Genomic DNA, 5000 nt, shown 5'->3' with positions numbered 1-5000 from the left:
CGTCGTCACACTACCGGTATTGACTAATAGACTGATTGCTGATAATCATTAGCCATACACTGGGGGAAACGGCCGACAGGGGCGGCAACATAGTGGAGCCGCAGTATCACTAATGTACAGAGATAGAACAGTTTCGACTGGAACCAGAGTCACCGTATACACGGCACTGATTAGTAATAGATGCAGAGCCATCAGAATACAGATAATATATACAACCGTCCCTATACATGCTGAAAGACTCTGCACACAATGAGAACCACACGTCAGCCAGACACTCTTATCACACACTACTCTCTTATCACACACTACTCTCTGCCTGTAACAGGCACACACACAATATCTAACCACCAGCATGGAAGAACATCCAGTGCATACTCTCCGCCACATTACACAATCCACACTATCATAACCAGACCGGGAGGTCCACCCAGAAAACACAATATCCCACCCTTCCGACATCCGCACATTGCTCAGCTAAGCCACGAACACCCACACATGTCCTACACAGGGGTGCACCCAACATCACAATACTGCCTCCTGTCACAGCACACAAACAATGGCAGGAATGAAAGACACAGATCTGCCACAACCATGGAATCGGAGCGCCGCCTGTCATGAGCCAAAAGTGCATCCTGACGTGACAAATCGGATGATGCCGCAGGCATCCAATTACGATAATCACTATCAACGAACCTGCCGCCCCCCCCCCCAATACACCTTTCCCTACAACAATGTGTACCTGAACCTAAGCTATATTGTACCTTAACCTAACCTATATTGTACCTTAACCTAACCTATATCGTACCTTAACCTAACCTATATCGTACCTTAACCTAACCTATATCGTACCTTAACCTAACCTATATCGTACCTTAACCTAACCTATATCGTACCTTAACCTAACCTATATCGTACCTTAACCTAACCTACGTTGTGCCTTAACCTAACCTACGTTGTGCCTTAACCTAACCTACGTTGTGCCTTAACCTAACCTACGTTGTGCCTTAACCTAACCTACGTTGTGCCTTAACCTAACCTACGTTGTGCCTTAACCTAACCTACGTTGTGCCTTAACCTAACCTACGTTGTGCCTTAACCTAACCTACGTTGTGCCTTAACCTAACCTACGTTGTGCCTTAACCTAACCTACGTTGTGCCTTAACCTAACCTACGTTGTGCCTTAACCTAACCTACGTTGTGCCTTAACCTAACCTACGTTGTGCCTTAACCTAACCTACGTTGTGCCTTAACCTAACCTACGTTGTGCCTTAACCTAACCTACGTTGTGCCTTAACCTAACCCATGTTGTGCCTTAACCTAACCCATGTTGTGCCTTAACGTAACCCATGTTGTGCCTTAACCTAACCCATGTTGTGCCTTAACGTAACCCATGTTGTGCCTTAACGTAACCCATGTTGTGCCTTAACCTAACCCATGTTGTGCCTTAACCTAACCCATGTTGTGCCTTAACCTAACCCATGTTGTGCCTTAACCTAACCCATGTTGTGCCTTAACCTAACCCATGTTGTGCCTTAACCTAACCTATAATGTGCCTTAACCTAACCTATAATGTGCCTTAACCTAACCTATAATGTGCCTTAACCTAACCTATAATGTGCCTTAACCTAAACTATATTGCGCCTTAACCTGACGCACGTTGTCGCTGAACCTGCTCTGTAATTGTTATGCAACCCGTTAAAGTAGTGTAGTGTTGCCTAACCGCAACCCTCGCAATATAGTTCGCTACTCGCACTGCCCGGTCCCCTGTGTATCGCGTCATGTTAAACACCTTGCAGGTGTTGCTGACTTTCCACATGCTCATGCTATACACTGTAATGTGGATAGCAGCAGGACGTACATGCCCCCTCCCCTTCCCCCCTGCCTTCGCAAGCTGGTCGGTGAGAAGTTTGCATGTTCAACGCCCTTCGCATGCCGACGTACTCAGCCTACGTTGTGGTACGGCCTGTCACCTGTCCGCCGATGTACGCAAAACCCACAAACTGTACTGCACATTGGTCCGTATGTACTGAATGATACATCGTGGCACATGTGACCGTATGACGACTGCGCCTAGCAACGGCGGACCATACAGTCCAAATATTGTGCACGCAGCTACGTGTCGTCTCCCTATAAGAGCTGGATTGCAGTGTGGTACGCCATACAGACGTGTGGGAGGAACGGACGCCCTGGATGGCGATCAGCATGAGCAGTCTGTTGATGTAGTGGAGCGTGTATTCGGACGTAGTCGTCTCTTCTCACACACCGTGATAGCATGTTGCACCGTGTTCCACATCTGCGACATGCTGCAGAGGCCGGCTGACAGTCGTTCGCGCAATGGACACCGCATACGTACGGGGTCGACCTTCCACGTGTTCTCTAGGCGTGCACATGTTGTTGCGTCTATGTGGGCAGACGTAGTGTGTTGTGACACCTGACACAGGCATGCAATACTCGTTGCAAATGGCGATGGACGTGTACGTTTGCTGGTGACGTTACGCAAATGAACAACTGGTAACCCGTTGTGGTGCGGTTGTTCTCGCTAGAGGTGAATCAGTGTTGGCGACGATCGGTCGAGCTATTAACCGGTTGTTTCAGGGATACCCACCATGCCCACGAACGTGAAAGGGGACCCACCATGCCCACGAACGTGAAAGGGGATCTGGGTGTGAGGCGATACGCGGCGGTGGCTGGGTGGGACCGTCCCCAGCCGGTGAGGGGGGGCCGCCCGGCGTGCTGGCAGCGCGGTGCGTGGGCGCACGCGCTACAGCCGGCTGGTGGGGGCGGCCAGTGGCAGGCGCGCCGGCCGACGGACGCGGCAGGCGGCGCAGCTGCGCGCCGGCGCCCCCTGCTCGCGGCGCCTTGCGGCCAAAGTAGGTCCTCGCGGGCCCGGTGCGAAGCGCGGTGGCCATCTGCAGTGTGCTGGTCCGATTGAGGACTTTGTGCGCTGAGGATGCGCCGCCGCCCGGCGCTCGGCGCCGCGACGCCGTCTGCTGCTCGGTCGCCCCAGCGGTTCTCGCAGGTGGTTTGTATCGCAGCTGTGCGGACGTGTTGGCGCGTGCGCTGTGCTGGGAGAGTTCGCTTCGGCACCCAAGTGGGGCTTTTGTCCTTCTGTGGCGCCGGCGTTGGAGCTGCCGGTCACCGTAGGTGGCGCGTGTTGTCTCCCGCCGGCAATGCTACGACAGCACGCTCCCGGGCCTCTGTCGGCAGCGGCAAGCTCAGTTGGGAGCACGGGTGGTCGCACCTAAAGCGTCTACTTGCCTAACTCCGGGCGATTGCGCCTCTCTCGAACCCCACCAAGTACTTAGGACGGCGCTGCGCGCCGCCGGGACGTGAGAGGGTTTCGAGGTGTGTTGTGCAGGGGAGCTCAGCCTCCTCCTGTTTGCAGAATAATTGAGCGGACGCTTGCGTGTTCGCGCGGGCCCCCGGGACACACTCCCGGGCGGCCGGCTGCTCAGCTCTAGTTGACGCAGCTCCCTGGTTGATCCTGCCAGTAGTCATATGCTTGTCTCAAAGATTAAGCCATGCATGTCTCAGTACAAGCCGCATTAAGGTGAAACCGCGAATGGCTCATTAAATCAGTTATGGTTCCTTAGATCGTACCCACGTTACTTGGATAACTGTGGTAATTCTAGAGCTAATACATGCAAACAGAGTCCCGACCAGAGATGGAAGGGACGCTTTTATTAGATCAAAACCAATCGGTCGGCTCGTCCGGTCCGTTTGCCTTGGTGACTCTGAATAACTTTGGGCTGATCGCACGGTCCTCGTACCGGCGACGCATCTTTCAAATGTCTGCCTTATCAACTGTCGATGGTAGGTTCTGCGCCTACCATGGTTGTAACGGGTAACGGGGAATCAGGGTTCGATTCCGGAGAGGGAGCCTGAGAAACGGCTACCACATCCAAGGAAGGCAGCAGGCGCGCAAATTACCCACTCCCGGCACGGGGAGGTAGTGACAAAAAATAACGATACGGGACTCATCCGAGGCCCCGTAATCGGAATGAGTACACTTTAAATCCTTTAACGAGTATCTATTGGAGGGCAAGTCTGGTGCCAGCAGCCGCGGTAATTCCAGCTCCAATAGCGTATATTAAAGTTGTTGCGGTTAAAAAGCTCGTAGTTGGATTTGTGTCCCACGCTGTTGGTTCACCGCCCGTCGGTGTTTAACTGGCATGTATCGTGGGACGTCCTGCCGGTGGGGCGAGCCGAAGGCGTGCGACCGCCTCGTGCGTGCTCGTGCGTCCCGAGGCGGACCCCGTTGAAATCCTACCAGGGTGCTCTTTATTGAGTGTCTCGGTGGGCCGGCACGTTTACTTTGAACAAATTAGAGTGCTTAAAGCAGGCAAGCCCGCCTGAATACTGTGTGCATGGAATAATGGAATAGGACCTCGGTTCTATTTTGTTGGTTTTCGGAACCCGAGGTAATGATTAATAGGGACAGGCGGGGGCATTCGTATTGCGACGTTAGAGGTGAAATTCTTGGATCGTCGCAAGACGAACAGAAGCGAAAGCATTTGCCAAGTATGTTTTCATTAATCAAGAACGAAAGTTAGAGGTTCGAAGGCGATCAGATACCGCCCTAGTTCTAACCATAAACGATGCCAGCCAGCGATCCGCCGCAGTTCCTCCGATGACTCGGCGGGCAGCCTCCGGGAAACCAAAGCTTTTGGGTTCTGGGGGAAGTATGGTTGCAAAGCTGAAACTTAAAGGAATTGACGGAAGGGCACCACCAGGAGTGGAGCCTGCGGCTTAATTTGACTCAACACGGGAAACCTCACCAGGCCCGGACACCGGAAGGATTGACAGATTGATAGCTCTTTCTTGATTCGGTGGGTGGTGGTGCATGGCCGTTCTTAGTTGGTGGAGCGATTTGTCTGGTTAATTCCGATAACGAACGAGACTCTAGCCTGCTAACTAGTCGCGTGACATCCTTCGTGCTGTCAGCGATTACTTTTCTTCTTAGAGGGACAGGCGGCTTCTAGCCGCACGAGATTGAGCAA

At 52.8% G+C, this 5000-nt stretch overlaps 1 non-coding gene across 1 annotated transcript in view; it reads left to right on the top strand.

Annotated features, from left to right (window-relative positions):
- Window positions 1–3471: 3471 nt before the first annotated feature.
- LOC126476882 (small subunit ribosomal RNA) overlaps window positions 3472–5000 on the top strand; it is a 1909-nt gene continuing 380 nt past the window's right edge. Inside the window, exon 1 of the ribosomal RNA XR_007587315.1 lies at window positions 3472–5000. This exon is cut by the window's right edge and continues 380 nt beyond it. This is a non-coding gene — a ribosomal RNA (small subunit ribosomal RNA).

This window comes from Schistocerca serialis, chromosome 4 (genome assembly GCF_023864345.2).
Source record: "Schistocerca serialis cubense isolate TAMUIC-IGC-003099 chromosome 4, iqSchSeri2.2, whole genome shotgun sequence".
Lineage (NCBI taxonomy): Eukaryota > Metazoa > Arthropoda > Insecta > Orthoptera > Acrididae > Schistocerca > Schistocerca serialis.
This window is presented reverse-complemented; position numbering and strand designations above follow the sequence as displayed.